Genomic DNA, 9,855 nt, shown 5'->3' on the forward strand with positions numbered 1-9,855 from the left:
CAGGCCATGTGTACCACTGCCAGCCCAGGTCTGTCCCACCCCTACCCACAAGCTCTGCCACACCATTTTAATTTTTTCCCTTTCTTCCTTTTCTTTCTCCCTCCCACCTAGCTCCATTAGCCACCTTCCTGCTGGGCCATGCCACACTGCCACAGCTAGGGATCCACCAGCCTACAGCTTTCTACCTCACACCTAGCCCCATGCACCTTCTCCCCCTCCTCCCACTGGCCCCCAGTTCTGCCCTGCTCCCACCTGCTTGTACCCTCATATTTTCTATCTATCTCTTTTCTTTGTTCCCCACACCTAGCTCCATACCTCACCCTCCCTTCATGTGCCACTGTGGCTGGGGCGTCCCTGGCTCAGACCTGCTGCCACACCAGGCCCACACTTCCCCTCCCCTTCTGCCATTCCACCAGAAGCTGAACAGAGGGAAGTAAGCGTGTATCACTCTCCATCCAATGCCCCTGCCTATCCAGCAAGGGGTTGTGAATACTCCCACACTGCTGGATCAACATTAGGAAGCAGACAACCCTGCCCAGTTTGCCTTCAGCCATATTGCCAGATCAGTGTACAACTAAGCAGGCTCACCTTGCCTGCTGTGACCCTGCCCACCCAAAGTGATGAGAGCTATTGTGCTCACAGATGAGCAAGCAGCAAAGCACACCTGGTCCACCTGAGCTGACATATCAAGACAAAACAAAGAAGAAGAATGAAACAAATTAACATACAATCAATAAACAAAGGTAATAATACCTAATGTCTCAGAGACAGCAGACAATATAAAAACATAAAAAAAAAAAAAGCAGGACAAGATGGGTCCAGCAAGTGACCAAAATAAAGAATCAGATGACCTGCTGGTAGAAAAAAAGGCAGTGGAACTACCTGACGTGGAATTCAAAAGGCTAATATTTAGGGGTCTTCAAGATATTAGGAAAGAGAGCAAGGAAAACACAGACAAAATCAACAAAAAGATAGCCAAAATCAAGGAAAACACAGACTAAGCAATAGAAGAATTCAGGAAAATAATACATAAAAAAAATCATAATAAATAATAAATAATTAGAGATCACATAAAAACAGCAACTAGAAATCCAAAAGATAAATGATAAAATTTTATAATAGACAATGTAATAGATTTTAGGAGCAAATTTGCAATAATGGAAGACAGAATCAGCAAGATTGATGAGAAATCCATGGGTGCCAATATGTCTGAGGAAAAATCAGAGAAAAGAATGAAGAAATAAAGAAAACCTAAGAATTATGTGGGACACAATCAAAAGAAAAAAATTTGCAAATGATCAGAGTTCCAGAACAGGGGGAGCAAACGGAAAACTCACAGAAGATTGTTTAAGATTCGCTGGTAGAAAACTTCCCAAATATCATGAAAGATGAAAAGCTGACGATCCAAGAAGCTCAATGAACCCCAAACAGGATAGATACCAAAAGAAAATCACTAAGACATATCATAATTACACTTGCCAAAAACAAAGACAAAGAAACAATCCTGAAAGCAGTTTGAGAAAAACAAAAACTTACTTACAAAGGGGAAAAAATAAGACTAAACTCTGACTACTCTGCAGAAACTATGCAGACAAGGCGGCAATGGAATGACATATATAAAACCTATTAAAAAAAAAAAAAAACTGCCATCCAAGAGTAACATATCCTGCAAAACTCCCTCTTAAATACAATGATGAAATTAGGACAATTCCAGATAAACAGAAATTAAGAGAACTTGTAAAAACCAAACCAAACTTACAAGAAATATTAAATGTAGTCCTTCGGTTAGAGAACAAACATCAGACAACAACCAGAGTCTAGGACACAGGACAGCACCAGCCAGCTAACAACTTAGGTAAAGAACTCTCAATAATAACACAAAGCTGAAAGACTTAAAATAGGGAAATAGAGATGTCAAGCTGTAAATGATGACAACATAAAAAGAATAAAAGGGGGTGTAAATGGTGCAGGTATTGGACTTTCAAATGAAAAAGAAGGCAAGGTGATATCAAGTAATAAAAGATTCTTTGAAACTTAGGGTAAATTTCAAGGTAACCACAAGAAAGTTAACAAACCTACTCATCAGAATAAAAAAGAAGAAAAATATAAAGACTTAGTAAACACAAAATCTGTAATAACAAAACAAAGGAAAACCTACAAAGAAACTCATTACAGGAAAGTAAGAGGAACAAAGAAAACGTCAGCACCACAAAAAAAGCACAACATGGCAGTGATAAACTCATACCTGTTGATAATCACTCTGAATGTAAATGGCTTAAATGTACCTGTAAAGAGACAGAGAATAAAAAAGTACAACCCATCAATATGCACTCTACAAGAGACACACCTTAGACACAAAGACATAAATATATTAAAAATCAAAGGATGGAAAAAAATATATATATAGTAAACAGTAACCACAAGAGGGCAGGAGTGGCAATCAATACTAATCTCAAATAAAATAGACTTTAAAGAAAAATCCACCATAAAAGATAAGGAAGGACAGTATGGAACGATTAAAGGCACAATAGACCAAGAAGACATAACCTTAATAAATATTTATGCACCCAATGACAGGGCTTCAAAATACATAAAACAAACTCTAATGGCATTGAAAAGAGAAACAGACGTTCCACAATAACAGGAGGAGACTTTAACACATCACTCTTGTGAAAGGATAAAACATCTAGAAAGAAACTTAACAAAGACACAGAAGATCTAAAGGCCAAAATCAACAAAATTGAACTCATAGATATATACAGAACACTCCACTCAACAGCAGCAAATTTTACATTCTTTTCCAATGCACATGGAACATTCTCCAGAATATACCACAGTTTAGGCCACAAAGCAACCCTCAATAAAATCCAAAACACTGAAATAATGCAAAGCATTCTCTCTGATAACAGCATAAAAGTAGAAGAAGAGCAAGGAAAAAAATTAAATATATGGAAGCTGAATAACACCTTGCTTAAACACCACTGGGTAATAGAAGAAATCAAAAGATGCAATAAAAAAAATTCCTGGAATTAAATGAGAATGAAAACATACCAAAATCTTGGGGACAGCAAAGGCAGTGCTCAGGGGTCAGTTTATAGCAATAAATGCACTCATCAAAAAAGAAGAGGCCAAAATCAAAACTTTAGCCCTACAACTTAAACAAATAGAAAGAGAACAGAAAAAGAAGCCAACAGCCACATGAAAAGTGGAAACAATAAATATTAGAGGAGAAATAAATGAAATAGAGAACAGAGAAAACAACAGAAAGAATCAGCAAGACTGAAAGTTGATTCTTTGAAAAGATCAACAAAATCTACAAACCATTGGCCAAAGTGACAAAAGAAAAACAGGAGAGGAAGGAAATAAGAAAGGAGATGGGGGGCATTACAACAGATCCAACTGAAATAAAAAGGGTCATAACAGAATAATATGAAAAGTTACACTCCAACAAATTTGAGTACCTAGACGAAACGGACGAATTTCTAGAAACACACTACCTAACTAATTTAACACAAGCTCAGATATAAAATCTGAACAGGCCTATAACAGGAGAAGAGATTGAAGAGGTAAAAAACAAACAAACAAACAAACAAAAAAAACTCCCAACAAAAAAAAAGACCAGGCCAGACAGCCTCACTGGAGAATTCTACTAAACTTTCAGAGAAGGGCTCACACCAGTACTACTCAAACCATTTCAGAGCATAGAAAAAGAAGGGAAACTTAATTCATTCTATAAGGCCGGCATAACCCTGGTACCAAAGCCAGGGAAAGACACTAAAAAAAAAAAAAAAAATTAGAGACCGATATCTCTCATGAACATAGATGTAAAAACTGTCAACAAAATTCTAGCCAATAGAATCCAGCATCATATAAAATAATAATAATCATAATACACCACAACCAAGTGGGATTCATACCAGGTATGTGAGGATGGTTCAACATTAGAAAATTAGAAACATAATCCATTACATAAATACCCACTGCCGTCGAGTTGATTCTGACTCATAGCAACCCCATAGGACAGAGTAGAAATGCTCCACAGAGTTTCCAAGGAGGGCCTGGCGGATTCAAACTGCCAACCTCATGGTTAGCAGCTGTAGCACTTAACCACTACACAACCAGGGTTTCCCACCACATAAATAGAACAAAAGAAAACAATCATATGATCATCTCTATTGGCACAAAAAGGCATTTGAAAAGTCCAACACTCATTCCTGGAAAAAAAAAAAAAAAAAAACCTCAATAAAATAGGAAAAGAAGGGAAATTCCTCAACATAATAAAGGGCTTCTGTACCAAACCAGCAGCCAACATCATTCTTAATGGAAAGAGGCTGAAAGCATTCCTCCTAAGAATTGGAACAAGATAAGGATGTCCATTATCACCACTCCTATTTAACACTGTGCTGGAAGTCCTAGCTATAGAGCAATAAGGTGAGAAAAAAAATGAAAGGTATCCAAATTAGAAAGGAAGGAGTAAAACTATTGATATTCACAGATGATATGATCCTATATAGAGAGAACCCCAAAGATTCCACAAGAAAACTCTGTAACTAATAGAAAGATTCAGCCGAAAATAGTAGATCAACACACAAAAATCAATTGGATTCTTGTACACCAGCGAGAACTTCAAAAAGGACATCAAGGAAACAATACCATTTATATTGTTATTGCTGCTGTTAGGTGCCATCAACTTGGTTCCAACACTTAGCGACCCTATGCCCAGTCCTGTGCCATCCTCACAATCATTGTTATGCTTGACCCCATTGTTGCAGCCACTATGTCAGTCCATCTCATTGAGGGTCTTCCTCGTCTTCACTGACTGTCTATTTTACCAAGCATGATGTCCTTCTCCAGGGACTGGTCCCTCCTGATAACACGTCCAAAGTATGTGAGATGAATTCTCACCAACCTTGCTTATAAGGAACATTCTGGCTATAGTTCCTCCAAGACAGATTTGTTCCTTCTACTGACAGTCTATGGCATATTCAATATTCTTCGCCAACACCATAATTTAAAGGCATCAATTCTTCTTCGGTTTTCCTTACTCATTGTCCAGCTTCCACACGCATAGGAGGCAATTGAAAACACCATGGCTTGGGTCAGGTGCACCTTAGTCCTTAAAGTGACATGTTTGTTTCATAACATGGAGGAACCTGGGAGGCATTATGCTGAGTGAAATTAGTCAGAGGCAAAAGGACAAATATTGTATAAGACCACTATTATAAGATCTTGAGAAATAGTATAAACTGAGAAGAACACATACTTTTGTGGTTACGAGGAGGGGAGGGAGGGAGGGTGGGAGAGGGTTATTTACTGATTAATTAGTAGATAAGAACTACTTTAGGTGAAGGGAAGGACAATACTCAATACACGGAAGGTCAGCTCAACTGGACTGGACCAAAAGCAAAGAAGTTTCCGGGATAAAATGAATGCTTCAAAGGTCAGTGGAGCAAGGGCAGGGGTTTGGGGACTATGGCTTAAGGGGACTTCTAAGTCAACTGGCAAAATAATTCTATTACGAAAACATTCTGCATCCCACTTTGAAATGTGGTGTCTGGGGTCTTAAATGCTAACAAGCGGCCATCTAAGATGCATCAATTGGTCTCAACCCATCTGGATCAAAGGAGAATGAAGAACACCAAGGTCACACGATAACTATAAGCCCAAGAGGGAGAAAGGGCCACATGAACCAGAGACTTACGTCATCCTGAGACCAGAAGAACTAGATGGTGCCCGGCCACAACCAATGACTGCCCTGACGGGGAGCACAACAGAGAACCCCCGAGGGAGCAGGAGATCAGTGGGATGCAGACCCCAAATTCTCATAAAAAGACCAGACTTATTGGTCTGACTGAGACTAGAGAATCCCGGCGGTCATGGTCCCCAAACCTTCTGTTGGCTCAGGACAGGAACCATTCCCGAAGACAACTCATCAGACATGGAAGGGACTGGACAATGGGTTGGAGAGAGATGCTGATGAAGAGTGAGCTACTTGTATCAGGTGGACACTTGAGACTATGTTGGCATCTCCTGTCTGGAGGGGAGATAGGAGGGTAGAGAGGGTTAGAAACTGGCAAAATTGTCACGAAAGGAGAGACTGGAAGGGCTGACTCATTAGGGGGAGAATAAGTGGGAGTATGGAGTAAGGTGTATATAAGCTTATATGTGACAGACTGACTTGATCTGTAAACGTTCACTTAAAGCTCAATAAAAATTATTAAAAAAAAAAAGATTGATATATTGGTTGAAAGACACCATTAATAAAAAAGAAGCAACAGGGCTATTTGCAATACATATAATTAAAATATAATTAAAACGGGATTAGCTGATAAAAAAGAATCAATAAGAAAAGAAATGCAAAGCATATAACAGAAATGGGCAAAAGACATGGACAGGTATTTTCTAGAAAAGAAATATAAACATCAATCAATCATATGCAAAGATGCTGTACTTCATTAAAATTTGTTAAATTCAAAATAAAAAAAAAGGTGACATGTTTGTTTTTTAACAGTTTAAAGAGGTCTTTTGCAGCAGATTTGCCCAGTGAATGTGTCCTTTGATTTTTTGACTGTAGCTTCCACGGGCACTGATTGTGGCTCCAACTAAAATGAAATCCATGACAGTTTCAACCTTTTCTCCATTTATCATGATATTGTTTATTAGTCCAGTTATGAGGATTTTTTGTTTCATTATGTTGAGGTGTAATCCATACTGAAGGCTGTGGTCTTTGATCTTCATCAGTAAGTGCTTCAAACCCTCACTTTCAGCAAGCAAGGTTGTGTCATCTGCAAAAAGCAGGTTGTTAATGAGTCTTCCACTAATCGTGATGCCATATTCTTCTTCATATAGTCCATCTTCTTGGATTATTTGCTCAGCATACAGATTGAATAAGTATGGTGAAAGGATATAACCCTGATGTACACCTTTCTAGATTTGACACCACTCAGTATCTTCTTATTCTGTTCAAACGACTGCCCGTTGGTCTACGTACAGGTTCCTCATGAGCACAATTAAGTGTTCTGGAATTCCCATTCTTTGCAACGTTATCCATAATTCATTATGATCCACACAGTCGCATGCCTTTGTATAGTCAATAAAACACAGATAAACATCTTTCCGGCATTTCCTGCTTTCAGCCCAGATTCATCTCACATCAGCAATGATATTCCTTGTTCCATATCCGCTTCTGAATCTGGCTTGAATTTCTGCAGTTCCCTGTCAATGTATTGCTGCAACTGCTTTGAATGATCTTCAGCAAAATTTTACTTGTGGGTGATGCTAATGATGTTTTTCAATAATTTCCAAATTCTGTTGGATCAACTTTCTTTGAAATGAGCACAAATATGGATCTCTTCAAATAGGTTGGCCTGGTAGCTCTCTTCCAAATTTCTGGCCATAGACAAGTGAGTACCTCTAGTGCTGCATCCATTTGTTGAAATCTCTCAATTGGTATTTTGTCAATTTCTGGAGCCTTGTTTTTCACCAATGCCTTCAGTGAAGCTTGGACTTCTTCCTTCAGTACTGTCGGTTCTTGATCATATACTACCTCCTAAAATGGTCAAATGTCAACCAGTTCTTTTTGATACAGTGACTCTGAATTTCTTCCATCTTCTTTTGATGTGATTCAATATTTTGCCCATAGAATCCTTCAATATTGCAACTCGAGGTTTGATTTTTTTCAATTTATTGCAGCTTGAGAAATGCCAAGTGTGTTCTTCCATTTTGGTTTTCTAACTCCAGGTCTTTGCACATTTCGTTATATTAGTTTGTCATTCTGAACTGCCCTTTGAAATCTTCTCTTTAGCCCTTTTACTTCACCATTTCTTCCTTTCACTTTAGCTACTCTACATTCAAGAGCAACTTTCAGAGTCTCTTCTGACATCCATTTTGGTCTTCCTTTCTTTCTTGTCTTTTAAATGACCTTTTGCTTTCTTCATGCATGATGTCCTTGATATCATCCCACAACTTGTCTGATCTTCAGCCGTTAATGTTCAACACATCAAATCTATTCTTGAGATGGTCTCTAAATTCAGGTGGAATCTATTCAAGGTCATACTTTGGCTCTTCCGGACTGGTTTTAATTTTCTTTCACCTTCAACTTGAACTTGTATATGAGCAACTGATGGTCTGTTTTGCAGTTGGCCTTTGTTGGCCTCGTTCTGATTGATGACATTGAGCTTCTCCATCATCTCTTTCTTCAGATGTAGTCAATGTGATCATTTTGTGTTCCATCTACCAAGGTCCCTGTGTATAGTCACTGTTACATTGTTGAAAAAAGGTATTTGCAATGAATTAGTTGTTGGTCTTGTAAAATTCTATCATGTGATCTCAGGAGTCATTTCTACCACCAAGGCCATATTTTCTAACTAGTGATCCTTCTTCTTTGTTTCCAGCTTTTGCATTCCAATCACTAGTAATTATCAACATATCTTGATTGCACATTTGATCAATCTCAGGCTTCAGAAGTTGGTAAAAATGATTCAATTTCTTCTTCTTTGGCATTTGAATAATAGTGCTATTAACTGGTCTTCCTTGTAGGTGTATGGATATCATACTATCACTGACAGAGTTGTACTTCAGGATAGATCTTGAAATGTTCTTTTTGACAATGAATACAAACAACACCATTCTTCTTCAATTTTTCATTCCTGGCATAGTAGACCATATGATTGTCTGATTCAAAATGGCCAGTACCAGTCCATTTCAGCTCATTAATGCCTCTGGAATCAATCTTTATGTATTCCATTTCATTTTTGACAAGCTCCAATTTTCCTAGATTCATACTTCATGCATTCCATGTTCTGATTATGAATGGATGTTTGTAGCTGTTTCTTCTCATTTTGAGTCATGCCATATCAGCAAATGAACGTCCTGAAAGGCTTACTCCATCCAGATCATTGAGGTCAGAGTCCCGGTTGTACAGTGGTTAAGAGCTTGGCTGCTAAGCAAAAGGTTAGCAGCTTGAATCTACCAGCCATTCCTTGAAAACCCTATGGGGCAGCTCTACTCTGTCCTATAGGGTCGCTATGAGTCAGAACCAACTCAATGGCACATAATAACAACAGCTTACATTTTGAGGAAACAGCTCTTCCTAGTCATATTTTGAGTGCCTTCCAACTTGAAGCTCTCATCTTCTGGCACTATAACACACAATGTTTCATTACCATGCATAAGGTTTTCACTTACCAGTTTTTTCCAAAGTAGACCACCAGGTCCTTCTTTCTAGCCTGTCTTAGCCTGGCAGCTCTGCTGAAACCTGTCCACCAGTGGTGACTGTTCTGGTATTTGAAACACTGGCGGCATAATTCCCAGCATCACAGCAACACACAAGCCACCTCTGTAGGAAAAACTGACAGACTAGTGGTGGTCACTTTATAGATATGATACAAAATAATTAAAATTCCATAAATTTAAAAGTTTATCAAGAATCAGGTCATTTCTAAACTGTAGACTGAATGGTTTAAAAAGTGGGTTTATGCTACTGGCACATGAAGGAGCCACTCTGGCCATGAAACAGAAACACCCATCGTGTTTTGGAAGCATTGCTCCTGAATTGTGTAAATCTTCAGGGATACGTGACTCCTATACAACCTCCCTGTGCACTCAATCTCGAAAACAAGAGTTCAGTGTCACATGGTAACATTGCTAGGGCAGTGGTTCTGTCCATACACTCACTACCAATGCCCAGTACTTAAAGGAGGCCTTGGAAGCTTTGGGTTGGTGTGAGCTGGAGACATGGGAGTCATCTTTGACAGCTCCCACCTATGTGTTCCATCTACGGGATTTATCCATGCAGCCTTATAAGTCTCTCTCACTTTGCCATCTCCTTTCCCTTTCCACCACACTACTCTGGTC

This window comes from Elephas maximus, chromosome 27 (genome assembly GCF_024166365.1).
Source record: "Elephas maximus indicus isolate mEleMax1 chromosome 27, mEleMax1 primary haplotype, whole genome shotgun sequence".
NCBI lineage: Eukaryota > Metazoa > Chordata > Mammalia > Proboscidea > Elephantidae > Elephas > Elephas maximus.